Source organism: Pseudophryne corroboree, chromosome 6 (assembly GCF_028390025.1).
Source record: "Pseudophryne corroboree isolate aPseCor3 chromosome 6, aPseCor3.hap2, whole genome shotgun sequence".
NCBI lineage: Eukaryota > Metazoa > Chordata > Amphibia > Anura > Myobatrachidae > Pseudophryne > Pseudophryne corroboree.
This window is the reverse complement of record NC_086449.1, coordinates 209,777,572-209,797,511: the sequence shown is the minus strand read 5'-3', so window position 1 is coordinate 209,797,511 and position 19,940 is coordinate 209,777,572. Positions and strand designations below refer to the sequence as shown.

Genomic DNA, 19,940 nt, shown 5'->3' with positions numbered 1-19,940 from the left:
TTTATTTAGCACCCCCCTTAACACTGTTATTAATCCTTTAGGTCTTTTAATTACACCGTCACTAGTGTATCACTTTTTGTATACAGATTTTGCGTTCCCTTTAACACATACTAACACTTTACCTTCTCACATGTGTGCTGCCCTGGGGTGGCTGGCCTGTGCCGGTTTGTGGGGTTCTGCACCCCAGGCCCAGATATAGTATTAGGTTTAGGACCACCAGCATCAGAGGAGCCTTGTCGAGGCCTGGTGGCTTTGCCATATTTCTGCAGATATATGTAACGAAGACCTCTGGATTTCTATTATATGTAGGTTTTCAAGTCATGTTACCCATATAGTTTGGTGTGCTGGGGGACACCAGGGGTTAATCCCCATCCTGTCTCTTGCTTAGAATTACCCCTCCCTTTCAAGCACCTGAAGTATATTGTCAAATTGATATGAGCAACTTGCATTCTGTTTTGATAGACGAGACACCGAAAGATCCACAATCGGAGAGGTCTCATAACGCTTCCGGCTATCTGCAGGAAAAGGATAGGAAGACAAAATTTTCTTTGATACCTGAAATTTTGCATCCGGATGTTTCCAGGCTGCCATTATGAGCGCATCCAGCTCCTCCGAAACTGGAAAGGTCACCGGCAGTGTTTGGTTGGTGCCAAACCTTGAAGGACGCAAGGTATCCTGTTCCGTCTCCTCTACCTGCAAGACTGAGCGAATAGCAGTAATAAGCGCCTCTATACCGTGAGCCGCTGGTTCAGAGTCCTCATAAACCTGATCGTCATCAGTATCCTGTACATCTACCACCGCCCCCTTCAATAGTGGCATAACATCGTCAGTCATTTAACACTGAGGCTAGCAACCCCATTTTTGAAACCTGGGGAGGGGAAGTTAAGGACAAGGTCTGGGAAGGGAGTACCGCCCTGGAGAGCCCTTCAACTGATTTAGTCAGGGACCGAGCCCATGCTGGCTCTAGCTCAGGCATCAGGACAAGCTATTGGAACCGGGCCGCCTCTCTATCTTCCCGAGAAGCCCTCAGTTCCCTAGTTAACAACGACATAACCTCCGTAAATTGTGTCGTCCAAACAGGAGTGTTCTGCGGCAGTGATGAGGGCTGAGTAGATGGCTCAGACCCACAATCCTCACATAACAGGGAATTCTCAGACTGTCCCTAAGTAAACTTTGCAGAACATTTCTTGACACTGAAAAACTTTTTGTGCAGCCTTGGAGCACTTTCCAGCTATGGCAGCACCTGTCACCCAGCCACACACACAGTAATAGGCAGTAGGGAAGCCGAAAAGGAGCACAGCCACAGACCTGCGAGTACTGCACGCTACTGTGCAGTGTCAGGCACGATCAATAAATTAGAGGTGCCTCACTCCTAAGCGCCCCCAGCCCCCACTGAAACTGCTCAATGCGTCCAGATGAAACTGCTGTTCTCCGATGCAGCGTTGTAAGATGGCCGCCAGCGCGCGCTGAGCCGCCGGGAGCTGTAAACCCAAGAGCGGGATTAGGCTCCGACCCCCCCGTTATGGCGCCCGATTCAAACATGCAAGGGTGCCAGCGGTAAAGTCCTGCATCCCCCGCCGGCAATGTGAGCCGGGGGCCGAGGAGCAGAGCGGTGGGGTCGCCTCTTATACTTACTGCTGCCGGATTCTTCCGCTGATGGAGTGGACCCGACAAGCGCCGCACGCAGCGGTGTCCGGCCATCTCCGGAGAGCTCAGTGTCTCCTTCAGCCGGGGACCATCCCGAGCCGCACGCAGCTGCGATGGGACCCCGCCGGCAGCTCCCGCGGTGCAGACTGGCAGAGGCAGGGCTGCCAGTCTGTGAAGAAAGAAGAAAAAAAAAATTCAGGAGCAATGAAAAAAAGAGTGTCCAGCTCCCTTGGGCACAAAACAAAGACTGGCTTGGAGGGGGGACATAGTAGGGGAGGAGCTAGTCACAGTGTTAGAGTTTTAAAGTGCCAGCTCCCAGTTACTGCCTACTATTTCCCCATTGTGACTGCTCTCCAGTGTCCCCTAGTGGATGAAGGAGAAATCTAAATTTTTTTTGTGAAGGTCAGACCAGAGGTTTTACCACTGGAAACAGAACTCATGCAGACCTGTATAACCCTCCCAACGGAATCAACGGGCACTGTGGTTTCCTCTGCTTCTTAGTAGGCATTGACTGACACCATAGAAAACACCACACACCCAGCCAGCAACCGCCATGAAGAAGCAGCTAGATTCACATATAAGCTGCTGGCAGCGTTTTCTTCATGCCAGTGGCAAGCTCTAAAGGGCCCTACACACTTGCCGATACCACTAAATGATATGAACGTTCTCGTTCATTAATGAACGAGAACTAGTGCATATCGTTCAGTGTGTATGCACCAACGATGAACAATGCTCGCTCATCGTTGGTGCCGGGTCGCTTATGCATGCAAGTCAATATGTACAATCTCGTCCATTTTAGCATGCACTGTTATGGAGCCGGATGACGGGGGAGTGAAGAAATTTCACTTCCCACCGTCACTGTCCCCCTCTGCCGCCGGGTCGCCCGTCAGGCACCTCGGCGGCACATCGCCGTGTGTGTAAAGCCCATTAGCGTGGATTGGTTTCAGCATCCCCTAACCATTGGGACCCTAGGTTTCGCCTAATGGTAGCACTGGCCCCACATATGCAGCTATTAATACAGTAGAGGTAAAATAAAAATTGAGTAAGTATCTGTATTGGTTACATGCTCTTTAAATGCTCTGATCTTCAGGTGACATTGGAATGTGTAATGAGAACAGTTAGATAGCAAAATGCGTAACAAGGCCGCAAAAGAGAAAAAAGCAAACACAAAGCAGGACATTTTGCAATGAAAATGTTTCGCTTATTTCATGTGCAGGTCTCCCAGCACCCTTAGAATGAATTTAATACCAGGTTCAAGTATTTTAACTAAGGTTTTTATCAGAGGTTTAACAGACAATACCACGTAATCACACAATGTAAACACGTTTAGCATACATACCACTACAGTCCTATCAGCCAGCTGCTCGGTTCTGAACTGATCACCCATCACATAACCATTAGCTGCTTCACCTCTCAGGGGAAACATACAGGGTAAAAAGTTATTAAATGACCTTTATTAAGGGCAGAACCTCTTGGGAAAGAAAACAACATTCATCTTCATTATGTAATTTCGCTGCTGGAAGGATCACATCAACTATCAGTACTTCTGAGTGACATGTCAGCATTAGGTTTTGCAGCAAGCTTTCCTTTCTGTGTATCACCCAGTTATACAGTATCCAGGTATATTAGAAGTAGGAAATGCTTGCAGGATATGCTGGGATTTGTAGTTCAAAGCTTCAATAGACAGACAGCTCATCTACCTCTAATGAATAGAACGCTGAAGTAATTATATGTCGGGCATTGAATATTTTTGGCTATTTTTCCATAGGGTTTTAAAACCACAATCTTACTTAATGCAGAACTCAGCATGCTGGGCTGTAAAATAAATGTGTTAAGCTGGGTATACACTATACAAGTATGAGGCCGATCAGTCAATAATTGGCTAAATCAAAGAAATCCCACCGCTGCCTGCTACTCACAGGACATTGCATGTGGTCCATAGCTTCTCCTGGTTACCCTAACGCCACACAAAACAGCGGACTATATTACGCACAACCTTAACTAACATCTGTAGTCTCTATCACTTCCAGTAATTCTTCAACATTATTTACAGTAAGCATGCAACTATTACTGCTGTTCTGGAAAAAACTAATCCTGACCCATACGCGGTCACATTAACCATCCCACCTCTTAACTCGCAAGCCCATCTAAGATTCTTAAGAGCCTCACCAACTGAACTCAAACAACTTATTGGATTCTCGTCAGTCAAGCTTTCATTCCCAACACTCCATAGAGATTGCATTGACTTAGATGATGTGATCCCTCCTAAACTTAAGCCATTTCTTGCTGCTAATTCTCCTGGACCTCTATACTTTCTCTGATGCATCTCATACTGTCGCTCAACTACTCCTCATACCAACACTACATAACCACGGTCTTTAGGAAACTGTCCTATTGCTCCCTGAAAACTCTTGTCTTTAGGAAAATGTACCAAAATCCAGAGAGCATTCCCAGCCTCCAGATACTACTCTTCCATACTGCTAACACACAGAGTTGTTCTTCTATATTCATAAACAGTCTTACCACTGTCTCAGCAATACATAGCCCAACTGAGCACCTTTTCTTATTTCTATCAGACAACTCCAATAATGCAATAGGTGACACTCAACCTCATGTAACAAACTGATATTTCCCAACAGATTGTAAGCTTATGATCTTCTATAGCTTTCTGTCTGTTAATTACCTGTCATGTTTCATTACTATATTTGTCCCCAGCTGTAAAACGCTACAGAGCATTCTGGTACTACAGGAATAAAAAATTTATTATACACACATACAAATACTGAGTGCCAAAGATCCATGGCCCTAACCCCTCATGCACACAAATCCAATAATTTATTTACATTAACATTGTTTGATGTTTACTTTGGCATTTTCTTTTAAAGATGGGTTTTGTGACCAACTCCTAAATGTTTCGGGCATAGCTTTGTCCTTTATCATAAATTAAGCAACAAGCTGTATTAAAGATCTCAGAGTAAAGACTGAAATGTTGGATGTTGATACAACTTGTTGCTTAATTTATGTCTACATTACAGTCTGTGCAGTGCCGCTTAGTGTTCTGCTATCTATGACCTGATGAAAATGCACTATTAAACCGCATTGAAACGTTGTCTGTACCGTGGACCCGACTGCCAGTTTGTTACAGCCGCTTGGAGTGCCGCACCGCTCGTGCTTTGTATACTGTTTCTGTGAAGGCACCCAGCGCTATTGCTTGGATTAATGGGAGAGCCGGACTCGCCTGATATATATATATATATATATATATACACACACACACACACACACACACACATACGATTGGAAGTCTTTTGGTCCCCAGTTCCCTAAGTTTTTAAAATAGCATATTAGATTACGTATAGGGATTTCATTAAGGCCCCCATCCACTTGTGCGATATTGCCTATTTTTATGCAATTGAGACGAATTCCTGAGACGGATAGCATGAAGTGTGTCACATTGCATGTCTTTTTCTTGGGATTGCAATGCGAGGCGCGCTCCCATGTGCATCGCAAATCACATGGGCTGCACGTTATATTTATCTCAATCACATGGAAATAGGTGCACAGCGCAGTGCTTCTGAACACTTGCTATCTCAGAAGTCTCTAGACTGGCAGCTTGGACACTCCCATACATGCCCAGCAGCAGCAGCAGCAGCAGCAGCAGCAGATCGGGACAGCACTCGGCTACTACTTGTGATTCCGGATTACTTCTTCCAAACATTCTGCAATCACATTGCAAGTGAGTACCAGCACCCAGCATCTGCATAAATCACACTAGCTCCAAAGTACTGCTTGTAAACACCGTCCACCACTGTTTAAATCACTGTACACTGCCCACCTCCCCCCAAACCCCATAACATGTGCATCCTGTTTATGCATCCCAGCTTCTCCTAAAGTGTTTATAGAACCTGTTGATGCCCATCCTCATTACCTTCACTGTACCCCTATTGTGGCCCACATTGCTACTGCTGCTGTGCCAAAGTGTTCAATGAACCTGTTGGTGCTAAATAACGACACATTTATTTCCATACAAACTTTATTTTTTATAACTTTTACAACATTAACCATAAAGAACAACATTTCTACATGACCAAGTAATAAAACAAAAATTACATTTTGTCTGGATCCTTTTTTTCAAATGTCTCTTGACAAAAATTTGGATTTCAGCACCAGCTTCATTGAGCTGGTACAGTGCAAGGAATGCTTGCGGAAAGTCAAGTCCAAGGAGTACGCCAATGAGGCCAAACGCCTTTCCGCCAATGAGGAGTTGGTGGAATTTAGCAAGCCATTCTTTGCAGCAGCTGATGTGGAGTGGGTAAAAAAAGAAATGGCATAACCTCTGCAGTCTACAAAAAGGAGCAGAAAAAGATGGAGGATTCTAAGCGCTACGGGGCAGTCACAGATGAAATATACACCCCTACGTTGTGGTATTACAGTCTGATGTTGTTCCTAAATGAGCCTGAACCGACAAGGACTGGATTTTACTCCATCCCGTGGGCAGACGCAGCGGAGTGTAAATGGACACTTTAATTGTTAACCTTGGCCCCCACAGTCCACCACACTCCACTCACATTACGTTATTGCATTCTTCTGCCAGTGGACTGTGCCTACGCCATTAAAATAGGCCAGGTACTCCTCCCTGACATGGTTTGCACGAGCAGTCCCCTTGGAGAGGGGAGGAGGTGCTAGCAGAGAATCCTCCTCTTCCTCATCCGGTGCTGCTGTTGCGACCATTGGCTTATGCTGGCTTGTTTGGCTGCGCAGAAAATTATGGAGGACACAGCATGCAGTCACCACCCAGTCTATTTTGTCCACACTGAGGTTGAATGTGATGAGGAAGATCCGAAAGCGGTTAGAAAGTATCCCAAAAGCGTTCTCCACAATACGCCATGCACTTGATAGTCTATAGTTAAAGATCTTCTCCTTAAACACCTTTCTTTGGGAATAGTGCTTAATGATGTGTTCGTGGTATGAAAAGGCCTCATCCACCACAAAAACAAAATTGAGGCTGTCTGTTGTTTCTCCCCTAGAAGGCAAGTTCATCTTGTTTGGGATAAGTCTCTCATAAAATGCAGTGCTCTTCAGGGATCCACCGTCTGAGGCCCGGCCATTCTTATCAACATCAATGAAGATAAACTCGTAGTTTGCATTTACCACTGCCATCAGAATGATGCTAAAGTATCCCTTATAATTGTAGTACATCGATCCACCTGTCGATAGGTGGGTTAATGTGGATGTGTTTCCCATCGATGGCTCCACCACAATTAGGGAAATTCCACCTGGTTTCAAACTCCTGGCCGTTGGCTTGCCACTCTTCAACACTTGCAGGGAACTAGGGAAAAATATAATACAGAAATTACCATGTTAACAGTTTGTCTATTTACCCAACAGTTTACAACTTTGGAGACAGAAATGTCCAGCACCCCAGACATCACTGTTTTGGTGGAACCCGAGGACACCACACAAACTCCGCCAGCACAACAAACAAGTAAACCTGTGCCTCCTACCACCCATCCACAAGCTTCTCGCAAAAGAAGGCAGAAGCACAAGAACACCCAGGAGGATGAGGAGGAGGCTGCTTGCTACCAGCTAGTCAATAGGGTTTTAACAAATCCACCAGACTCCATTTTTGCGGAGTTTGGGACATACATAGCAAGGTGTATCTGTGATGCCCCTCTTGACCAAGTGGAACATTATGAGCGACTGTCCCATGAGTTGGTCTTTATGATGAAGAGAGGCCGTCTGAGTGATGACACAGTGATCGGTCACCGTTCCAGTCATCTCAGATTTTATGGCCCCACCCCAGCCTAGCCCTCCCACCCAACTCGAGCATTTCTCCCCACCTATTCCATGCTTATTCCTTCCGCCCAAGCCGTACCTACTCTCCCTCCCCCCCCCCCCCCCAACCCCCCTCCCCCCTCCCATCCTCCTTAAATCTTTTTTTTTCCTGCTATGCAGGGGGGGTGAGGATGATGCATTTTATTTTAAGAAAATATTTATATTCCCAATAAATATGGTGTGGTATGGTGATATATGGTGCTTTGGTTGCAGAGTTTGAGGGCAGGATACACAAATGCTGCAAGTGCATAGTCGTGAGGCCGAGACCACCAACTCTGCATTTAACAGCATATGTATATTCTCTGGGTCCAATCTGCAAATAAAACACCATATATCCCTCCCATGTTAGGAGTACATATACCACACAATATTTATTGGGAATTACAGGGATTGGCTAAAAGCCAGACAGGCCCAAATCCTCAAACGCCACGCGTACTGAACCCCCACACTAATCTTGGCCACTTTTTAGAAAAAGTACTGCAGGTTCCCATCCGGGGGATGGGCTTTGCCTGGGGGGTTAATGTAACAGCAGTCATTGTGGAGAAAGGGAGGGAGAAGATTACAGCTTTTATGCATGATCCAGGGATGTTTTTAAAAACCAGAACAACCTAAACCATACAGAGTTGCTGTTATCTCTCTCCCCTGGTGTTCCGCAATGACCACTGACATATACACCCCATCGCGCGGGAGACTCCACAAACCGGGACATATGGGGATGTGCAGCACTTTCTCCAAAATTATTGGGATTGGTGCAGGGATCCGGTACAGTGTGGCGTAGGAGGCTACGGACGTTTCTGGCTTTTACCCAATCTCTCTACTATTAAAGTTTTTGTATTTTATAATGTTTATAATAAGGGAGTATTTATGGTTGTTGAAAGCCATGTTGGCTACAGTGCAAATATATGTCATGTTGGCAAAAAAAAGCACTTTTTGACTTCTTGTATGCTACTTGAGCAAAAAATTTTACCACTTGAGCCATGTTGGCTACAGTGAAAATAAGTGCCATATTGGCATTTGAAGTACACTCTAACAGATGTTTTATCTTACGATAACATTTTTTACTATTCAAGTAAACAAGTGTGTCGTGTTGTTCTTTTACCTTTAAATACTGATTCTGCAGCACCTTCACAATGGCCTTGCAGGTGTCAGGAATGATCTGCCCTAAAGTTTGAGCAGAGATGATGGTCCCAAACTATAGATCTTCCAGTGAACGCACGATAGCCAGATACCTCAAGGTAGCCGTCAGTCTCTTCTCAGGCGGTATGGCCCTCCGCATCTTGCTATCCTGCCTCTGAATATAAGGAGTCACCAGGGCCAGTAACTCCTAAAATGCATCATCATCCATCCGCAGGTAGTTGCGATAGTCCTCTGGGGTGTTCTCCTTAATTTAAGTCAGCAGAGACATGTGAGAAAGAGTCCCCCTCTTCTTCAACCACTCCTTTGTCCAGCAGGACATCACCCCTTCCTTCTCTGAGCCCTGTCACGTCTCTTCTTAAGAAAGCCATAGGCTAACAAGAGGTTATAGCGATAGGGATCCATATCAGAATAGAATAGGAAAAAGAAAAGCAAAACAAAGCAGTGCACGGTAGCAATGTGGAACGCTCAGAAGGTATAAACCAGCCTCGCTAGTCACAGAGCATAGTGTGCCCAGAGTTAAAAATGGCTGCCGTTTACATATGTTAATTTTAGCCCAGGCCATCTGATCAATCATATGTGAAACTGCAGGTTAAAAAAGGCATTTGAGATCCATCACGAGATGGATAGCAGTGCGTTAGATCGCATGAGATAAATCACATGTAAAAAATAACTCAAGTAGCAAATCGCAATCGCAGCGCTCCCAGGAAGCTCCCGGCGAGATTGCAGGTAAAATGGATCCAACTCATTGCTGAGATAAAACTCCCTAGTGGATGGGGGCCTTTAGATGTAGCCTGATGTGTCACTGTAATCTGTTCAGTAATGAAGCTATAAAGTTTGCATATAATGATAATTATTTAGAGCACTTTTGGAATTTTCTTCCATGTAAGGTATACAATAATTATAGAGTATGCTGTCAAATATTCAGTGCCCCTCAGTAACAACGGTGGGGATTGCGTTAAAGATTTTTATTTTTATTTATTTTTTTACGTTTGCCTGATTGATTACGTAAAGTCTGTGATATTCATGGCATGGTAGATTGCATTATTTGTTTTTTTTTATTACTAATTTGTGCACTTGTATTGTCATAGTTTGTATATGATGTTGCTAGGACTTGGTTGCCAGAGTAATGAAGGAGAGGTTGTGGAGGTAGCGCCCAATATTTTGCTTCACCATCGTCTGACATCATGATGCTTTGACGCAGGACCCAGAAGGCAATGGCGGCAGGTGAGCACTGAGATGACGTCACTCCACCGGCAGCTGCAGAAGTGTACGCTTGAGCATTTTTGATTGTTCATTATTACATAAAGGTATGACTTTGTATTTCATGTTCTTGAAAAAAAGGTCTTCCTTACTGAAACGAACGAAAAAAGTTACAAAGTTATCTGTGTATTCTTATTATTAAGTATTCTACAATATATATATATATATATATATATATATATTTATATATTATGCACATACAAGATATATACACAGGAGAGATGTGTTTGTGACTGGAAATCTGCGTCACTGTTTCGTTCTAATGTGTTTTTTTGTATAAAATAAATGTGGGATTGCACAGGATTTTAGAGGTTAAAAAGTAAACAAAAAAAACGTACATTTACAGCACTGGAAGACTGACATCTATGTCTACGTGAACATGCAAACGATCTTAATGATGCAGTTGTGAGATGCATCCAGCAGGTCATTCCTGTTGTAGTGCTGTACTCCGCACCGTATCTTCCATCCAGTCCTGTCACTAGTCATTTATTTGCCCTCTCCTGTGCTGCTGAGATAGATAGATAGATAGATAGATAGATAGATAGATAGATAGATAGATAGATAGATAGATAGATAGATAGATAGACAATACAAAAGAATGTAACCAGGCGCTAATATATCATCACCATAATTTGATGGTCAAATTACAAATATTAAAAAATTATATATAAATAATACTGCAAATACTGTATACTCAAGCTGCAGGAGAGAGCTTGACTTGGGGTAAATCAAGTCAAAAAGAACCGGCACTTTATAGTCTCCGGTAACACTAGAACACTGAACTAATCCCCTCTTGCGCTGTAAATAGTATGATATGGCTCAAAGTTCAATAAGGACAAATGGATAAATTCATATATTCTATATATTTTTTAATAATACATATAAATATATATATATATATATATATATACACTTTACAATGAACTATTAGACCGGTCAAATAAAATCACTAACAAATATATTACCTAGCTATAGGAGGTGGATCTCAGGTAAACTCTGTGCACAGAGTATTTTTGAAAATAAAAATAAAAATCAGTCCATGTATTGGATTAAAAAATCAATTGACCAACTATAATTCGCACCCATGTAGTGGATAACATATTTAAACGTGGTTATGTATTGGAATTCATCAATATGTTACCACTTAACCAGGAAGATAGTATTGTGCAGAATAACCGCTCCACACTGGAGCCTTACGTGTAGCTTGCACCAGTGGTTGTATCACGGGAGAGTCCAATGACAGGAGAGACGGTCTCGGGCTGCGGGAACGGCGCTTCACTGGCGCCTGCTGTGCTGATAGTTTACCCGACTTCCAAGCTGCGGGAACGGCGCTTTACTGGCGCCTGCTGTGCTGATTGTTTACCCGACTTCCAGGCTCTCCGAGTACACGTCTCCAAGTGCCGTATGCAGACACCTCAGTCACGGTTGTATTCCGCCAATCTCCGTTTGATCCACGAATAGTACCGCTGGATGATGGTATATTGTAGGGGTGCAAATAAGCTGGTACAAGGGTCCAAAGGTCTACTTCTGACGCGTTTCGCTCCTCTTATGGGGGCTTCCTCAAAGAATTTATATGTATTATTAAAAAATATATAGAATATATGAATTTATCCATTTGTCCTTATTGAACTTTGAGCCATATCATACTATTTACAGCGCAAGAGGGGATTAGTTCAGTGAGATAGATAGATAGAGGCACACAAGGTCATATTATAAACACTGTGAATACAATTTGTAGCCTAAAATGTAACTTGTATTTTAGTGCTTGGTCACAGTGACTTGGTACACTTGTCATCCCTCAGCTATTGTATTATTTCGCCCTGGCTACTAGTAGACTAAATATTGTGTGTGTATATATATTTATTTATTTTTTTCTACATACATAACACACACAATGAAATCCACGTATCAGGGTACAGTATATAAACACAGATAGGAGTAAGAAAGCAGAGGACTGAGATGAACCTGTGTGCAGAGTAATATTGCATCTCCTCCCCTTGGGGAAACAATCGCAGGGGAAATACGTTACAGCAGAGAAGATTACAATAATCTGTAGTGCAACGTGTGTGTGTGTGTGTGTGTGTGTGTGTACTGTAGACATGAATCAGGGATTGGCACAAGCATACCTATGTATCCTTTATCCATCTCACAGTGGGGAGAAACCTATTTCCACTACAAAACATATGCACATGTGACGTGTCTGGTGCCTACATCACATGTGCTTGTGTCTTACAAAAGGGGGATTGCGGAGAGTGGACGATCGTTATACATCAGAGTGTGATGGTTGTTGTTGATCTGGGGGGTGGTAGACACCTGTAGAGCTCTGGTTTTTATAGAGGGATCGCCCTGAATTCGGTGTACAGGGGAAGGTTACTCGCTGCATCTTTCAGGGATGCTGCCACAATAATGGAAAGAACCATCAGCAGAATACACAGACGGGGCTGCGTAGTAGGGGCGTGATTACAATGTCAACCAATCAGCTGAGGGTAGGAGGAGTTTAGTGACTGATGTGTTATTCAGAGCAGAAAGGAGTAAACAACCTCTTTCTTGTGGAAGGATCATTAACCACTTCACCACCAGGAGCCAGCCTTACTATACTGAAATAAACATACTGCGGAACAGCAGCCCTGCAGCCACATTATTCCACACACATTAACTCTTACCTCTCTGTCTGCTAATACCCAGTCTTGTTTATTACTGTATTGTTCCCAATTGCAAAACACGAACATCATGGTGATTTATAAATAAGTGTTAATAAATAATAATTCCTAACCCATAGACTACACAGAAATAATAAAATATGGCTCTAGGCTTAATTTTTAAGTGAATTTAAAATAACAAGCATTAGATGGTAGAGAAGCTCCAATTCCTAATGGTGTAAAGGGCTGCTTACCCCTATTCTCTGGAACCCCAGTGCGACTACAGACTATACCATCACACGCGCAGGAAGACGTGCGCTCGCTCTCGGCCTCACACAGAAAGTATTCCAGCAGATTCCATACATAATCAAGCAGCCACACAACCGGAAGCATTCTACACAAGTGCCAACACTATAGAATCTGTCCCTTTGTGTTCCTCCCAGATTCTGCATTTAATGGGCTGACAGCAGCTGATCTATTGCTTCCTTCAGCCAGTGGAAACGTGAAGTAATACGCATCTGCTAGTGTAAAACTGCTAGTAAATTCCTGAAAAAAAATATATAGGGAAATCTTGTAATAAAAGACTGGAAGTATTTTTTCTCTCTCTCCATATAGCACCCAATGCAGCACTTTTCATGTCAACTACATGTGGCCAGACTAGGCCACATTGCACAGCTTCTACAGATACGGTGCGGTGATGGAAGAATGATCTTTGAGGACATATATCTAATAAAATGACTAACTATTTAAGAGAAAGAAAAAACAACATTGTGCTACAGTGATACAATTCTATAAATATTTTTTTCTTAATAAAACAGACTACCATCCAACCTCCTCTTTTTCCCATTACAATTATTAATTATACTGTACAAATAATGTATGAAGTCTACACCTAATGAGGTACTAATCTTTCCTCTGGAACACTTAGCCAGTAAACAGAGCGCCTTGCACTTTATTCTCACTTCAACAGCAGTTCTGTTATCCAAACAAACTCCGCTCATTGCCAAGGATAAATACCATTTTCGTAATGTAACTGGCATTTCTGCTGGTTGATGTCAGGAATGATGCAATGGCTCGGCTGAATAAATCTGGGGATACACAGTGACAGTATCCAAGACTCACAATGTACAGAAAGGCGCTGCACCAGCAACAAAACAGTCCGGATAAAGCCCCAATTTCCGTGCCAATTCAATACAGCTAACTTTCAGGAAGTAAAAAGATCACTTGTTTTCATCTAATTTACAGTAGTGTGTTAGAGGGTTAAGAGTTAACTCAGTAGAGATACAAAGAGTACAACTGCAGCACAACAGTACTGCAATAATAGTATACATGAGCCGTGACCAATATAACTTTATGCAAGCGCTTATGTAAATGCAACCTGTAAGCTAGGTCTAAAATGTTTAATACAGCACTGCTATAATAGTGAGCACCTTATAAGTGATCAACACATAGGACCAACTCAGAGCTTGAAACCATGCACAATGCACACAAATACAAACACACGCACACAGAGTAGTTTCCAAAATGCATTTACTCATAGTAATCATTAAAAAGAAACCAGAATGCAAAGAGAATGCATTAATAGATGAAAGCCAGTGGATTTTGTGAACATTAAAAATGCTACTAAAATTCACCGTAAAACAACGTTTATGAGTCCTTCTGTCTGTTTCAGAAAAAAAAAATATATATATGGCTCTATAGGGCATACACAAATGCACAGCACAGGGGTGGCAAGCCAGCTGCTGTAGAACTATACATCCCAGCATGCCCATAATGGTCAGAGAATGCAGATATGTGTAGTTCCACACAAGCTGGAGTGCGGCATATTGCCTACCCACTGTGGCAGCGCAATGGCCAGGTAAACACTACTAAAACAGTACCCATTCATAATCCATTGTTAGTCCATTTAATTTGTCAATGTGTTACAACAACACAACACCATCAAATGGAATATACAATTGCCAACATAATAACACCACACTGTGTGCAAATGAAGAGGATTCTCTGATCACTCCAGAGTTCCCAAGCGATGCAAAATGGTACAGTAGGTTACTTCTAAAACGATTTGCTCACAAAGTATTACTGAGCCAATTTCTTTATCAACCACATTGAACCTAAAATTATTTTCTTGCATAGAAAGGCAAACTGGCTAGAAAAATGTTCCATGGTTGAGAACAAACTTTCTTATGGTGTTTAAATAGGTGGTGGCCACATTATACCTTTGGAGATCATTACTTAGAACTCACAAATGAACACTGTACCAGTTTGTATAAAGGACGAGGTTGGCTTGCTCAGTTGCCACCCTTGTGTCAGTAATCTGTAAAGAAACATTAGGGGTGGGAGATATTTGCATGTCACCTAGTAAAACTATGTTGTTTTCTTTACATGCAGATCATGTGATGTTCTTCTAAAGTCTGGAAAAGGTTAAACCTATCTGATATCACTGATAACACACTCAAACTAATTAGGGTAGTTACTACTTAATAAACAGTCATGACCCAGTCACCTTCTTTCTGTTTAAACTCTGTCGCCAGCCAAGTCTCTATTTATTCAGGTTTAATCATCGCCCACTATTTGCCATGGTAGGAGGCGCCCAATCTATTACCACTTTGTCACACAGAAATTGATTTCTGATTAATGTTTAGTCAAAGCCAAACAGACCCATCTGTGAGTATTCAATATATGGTACATGGTCTGCAGGAATGTGTTGTTGTTTCTATGTACTGAACAGCTACACTGGACATATGCAATAAGAATTCACAGGATCAGGTCAGGATCACGGCAGTCGAAATACAGACACTGCTCGCAATGCCAGGGCCGGCATCCCGAACTAGATCCTGACAGCCGGGATCCCGAGCGAGTGACTGCTGGGATGTCAGAGAGGTAAGGGGGGAGGGACTGAGAAGGTTACGTTTAGGCTGTGAGGGAGGTTAGGCTGTTGGAAGGGGGGAGGGGGGTTAGGTTTATGCACCCGGGGGAGGGTTAGGGATAGGCTGGTGTGGGGTGGGGTGTTAGGTTTAGGAAGCAGAAAGGAAGGGGGGGTTAGATTTAGGCTGTGGTAATGGGGTTTAGGGGTGGGATGGTTAGCATATTTACCCACTCCTGTCGGTATTCTAACCATTGGGATGCTGCGGCCGGTATTCACACAAGTGTATAGTATATACAGGAATAGTAATGGTGGGTGCTTTTGATTTATATTCACTCTGTCAGAGTTTCTCATGCACAAGAAAAGCTGGAGTCACTTGCAAAGCGCTGCTGGACCAATGCAGAGATCACCATGTTTAGAATGAGGGCCATGGGAGATGTGCAGAAAAAGAGGGTTTTAGGGCAAAGTACAGGGTGTTTGTCACATCAATCACACTTCAAAAAATGTAAGTAAGCAAAACAAAAAAATCTTTCTTGGGTTATTGTTTTTTTTGTTTGTTTGCTTTTTAAACTTGCATTGTATGCCGGTCTTCTTTCACAGCAACAGCATTTTCTACAAGTAGAAAGATAAAAGAAGTAAAGTAAAAAAGAATGCAGGACATGTTATTTAAAAATGAAATGTATATGGAGACCTTAGGGGATAATTTGATGGTATTACAGGGCTTGCAGTTGCATCAAACTACTGTATAGAAACAGGGGTTTCCTCACTGACTGTTGCTTTAGTCTCACCAAACAAACCCTCTTGGTGTGCCAGATACCAGGTGACTCAGCTGTGCCAAGCATCTTTCTTGCTCCAAAAGTGTATCCTATTCACATAAATATAACTGAGGGTGACAAATACACATTGCTAGCTTGCACTGATAAATTTGGTGCGAGACTGAGTCTGAATCTGCATACAAAGTGCTACTATGCAGTGGCAGTGACTTTTTCTCACTTCAAGTACCGTGTGCTTCACCTGAAGCTTTGCAAGTGTGTAAAACTAATTCCTGTGTGGTTAAAATAAGCATTTCCAGTACACTTTGAGCTGTTTCGCTGTGTCATCGATGTGAATTAGATGTAAATTTAAAGAACAGAACGATGAGCTACACGTCTACTACATACATACATAACGATTAACCATAACCTTATATCAAATGCCTAAAATTCTGTAGGTGCCCGCTCATGCCGCTAAAAGAGTTCTGACCTATCAAGGTACGGACTTCACTAAATCTCTGAAGGATTCTTGTGGTATCTTGCACCACAACATTAGCAGTAGACCCTGTATGTTGCAAGGTTGACTCTTGCTCTGATTTGTTTTTACAGCACATCCCGCAAATGCCTGACTGGATTGAGATCTGGGTAATTTGGAGGCCAAATCAACACCTTAAACTCTCATGTTCCTCAAACCATCCCTGAACAACTCGTCAAAGTAACATCCACATGAATGCCAGGACAGACCCAAGGTTTCCCAACGTGCCTCCACTGGCTTGCCTTCCCATAGTGCACCCTGATGCCATCCCTTCCCCAGGTAAACAACACACACGCACCCAGCAGTCCACATGATGTATAAGGAAACATGATTCATCAGACCCAACCACTTTCTTCCATTGTTCCATGGTGATGTTCGGATTCTCGCGTGCCCATTGTAGGTACTGTTGGCGGTGGACAGCGGTCAGCATGGGCAGTCTGACCAGTCTGCGGCTACTTAATAAGACGCAATGCACTGTGTGTTCTGACACCTTTCCATCATAGCCAGCAATAACTTTTGTTAGCAATTTGTGCAACAATAGCTTTTCTGTAGGATAGGACCAGGCGGGCTAGATTTCATTGTGCACGTGAATTGATGATCCTTGGGACCCATGACCCAGTCCTTTCTTGGACCACTTTTGGTAGGTACTGACAACTGCACACTGGGAACACCCCACAAGACCTAACTATATTGGTAAAAGTTGTGTGTGACTATATATACCCACACACATATACATACACATTTTCATTTCATGGCGCTGAAAGCATTTTATATATTCATACCAAGCAGGATTTTCCACTCCTTTGCTATTTAAAAACAGAGTTAAACAGGCATAGCAAATGGCATCTCAGGACAGAGCTGCCTTAAAAGGGGGTAACTATGCACTTTCATTTTACACAGACTCATTGGAAGCCAAGTGTTGACCTCACAAGCGCCAGCCTGGGTGGCTGTGAAGTGGTTAAGGGCTGGGAATTTTCCTCATAATGAAATCGGTCTAGGACGAGAGGAACAAACTATTTCAGAATATTTAAGTGTTTTTCTAATTCCTCTGCAGAATTCCTATAAATCCTATTTTAAGAAAGGTTAATATAAAAGTGTTATATTTACAGTGAGATATAACGGGAACAGGAAGGAAAGAATCTTTTTAACAAAATAAAAGTGGCTTTTTAAACTAGGGTTAAAACGGCTTTGGCGATGGGACATTGAGAGTCACATCCAAGTGGAGGCTTCATGTGTTGCATCTCAGAGATGCAATTAGACTCAGACACCTGTAAGTGGCCAGAAAAGGCGCCAGTCGCTCAATTATCATTGAATACAACCATAATGCAGGTATTCAGTTAGTGGCGATGTGTGGCTGTGTACTGTATATCACAATAACCCAACGTCAGAAGACGATCTCTATGAGTAGCAGCGAAGTGCCGTAAAAAAATTTGAACCGCCTGGACATAGCGGCCATCACTATTAATATTAAACACGATGCTGGTCTCACAGAAGAGTGCCCCTCAGGAGGCTGTGAGAAGAAATGTCGTCCCTAGTGATAGTTGTGGGGCAAAACAATTACATTGGCCCCAATTTGTCCAGCAGCAACTTCTAGCAAGATCGCAAAGCAGTACAACAACACTAAAGACAGTAATAACTTACAGTACACTGTACAGATTCAATTTGTCACTGCCTTTTTTTTTTTTCATTTTAAACACTAAAAAAAAAAAAAAAAAAAAAAGGTATTTGATGTATTTCATATATTTTTACTACCATTAAAAGGTTCATCGTAGGCATGCGTAATGCATTTATCTGCCCACTGGTGACTGCAAAAAAAAAAAAAAAAGTACACGTGGCATTCCAAAAACAGTGATAAGCGGAATGTAGTTTATACCCCTTTTACACTCGCAGAAAAATCCCGGGATATTGCACGTGAACGCGCATCATCCCGGGATTCTTCTCAGTGTAAATGGGTACAGGGACAATTTCCCGGGACGAGCATCCCGGGATTTCATCCCAGGTCAAAAGCAGGGTTGGTCCCGGGACCGTCCCGGGAAGCTGGGTAGTGTGAAAGGGTCCGTCCCGGGATTCACTATCCCGGGACTGTTAAAAGGACTCGGATTGGAGCTTTCTTGGGCTCAGAAAAGCTGATGTCATCTTTTCTGAGCCCAAGGCCATTTCTAATGACATACTAATGCATTTGCAGGGATATCCCGGGATCAGTGTAAATGGGGCTGTCCCGGGTCGATCCCAGGTCTTAATGCAGTGTGAAAGGGGTCAGTCCCGGGAATGCATCCCGGGATGCATCCCGGGAAGCATCCCGGGAGTGACCCGGGAGTGCGAGTGTAAAAGTGGTATTAGTCTACTACAAAAATCTTAGTGAGTACACGTGTACATGTGTTTTAGCAGTTGTAATGCTAATAATATATTATATTCCCTCCCCCCAAAAAAAAGTGTATATGAGCTCAAATATTCCTGATATTAAAAGAAATATGGTATTACATTTCCATCAAAACACCAGTGCAGCCCTTTTGCTATATTGCTGCTATCTTATTCACGCACTGCGGTCTTGACAGCATGTGCCAATCGCTCATCACTAGCGTACGACTACAAGATCGCTTCCTTCGGGTCACATGCTGGTAGAGTAATCCGACGTTTTCTCAGGACAGCTAAATTATTTATCTGGTTTCAGATTAGATCAGAGGAAGCATTTTTTCACAATACAGGATGCGTTGCATTTCCCTGTAAAAGGAAAGAAACGAAAAGACAGCTCTACCGCACTTAACTATTGCTATACAGTAGTGTCAATGTGCAAATGAGCAAGCTTGATGATTCAATTATCAGTCTGCAAACTCACCTAAGAAAGAGCCCCAGAAGGTAACAATAGACAGATAAAAAAAAAAAAAAAAAAATAGAAAATATGTAATAAGAAAAATAATAGCAATACAGCTTATTATTGACCTAACACCAACATCTTTCTTAAGCGGTGAGTCAATTGTTTTACGCACTACCTACTGAGTGTCTATACAAATAGGTGCCCAACCGAGCAATTCAATTGTTTTTCCATTTGGGCACGCCCATTACTATTGATGTGCCTAAAGCCACAGGATTTAGGCACGCAAATCAGCTAAACCGGTGTAAAGAAGTGGTTAGGGCACCTAAGCCGCCACTTGCACACATTCTTTCAGTAGGCTGCGAGAAGAAATGCCTCCCCAATGGCTAACAGCGTCTAAACAGAACAACTGAATTGATGCATTTTGCACCCACCTAGTGGTAGCAACAGAGGGTAA

General features: G+C 42.8%; 1 protein-coding gene and 1 long non-coding RNA gene across 2 annotated transcripts in view; both read right to left on the bottom strand.

The window, feature by feature from the left end:
* IGF1R (insulin like growth factor 1 receptor) overlaps positions 1-19,940 on the bottom strand; it is a 304,160-nt gene that overhangs the window by 135,503 nt on the left and 148,717 nt on the right. The gene's annotated exons all lie outside the window — the stretch shown is intronic.
* LOC134931881 (uncharacterized) lies at positions 5,738-13,031 on the bottom strand. Its single transcript, XR_010179191.1, has 4 exons — positions 12,773-13,031; positions 10,218-10,387; positions 8,582-9,970; positions 5,738-6,976 (listed from the first exon to the last, which is right to left on the bottom strand). It is a non-coding gene; the product is annotated as an uncharacterized LOC134931881 (long non-coding RNA).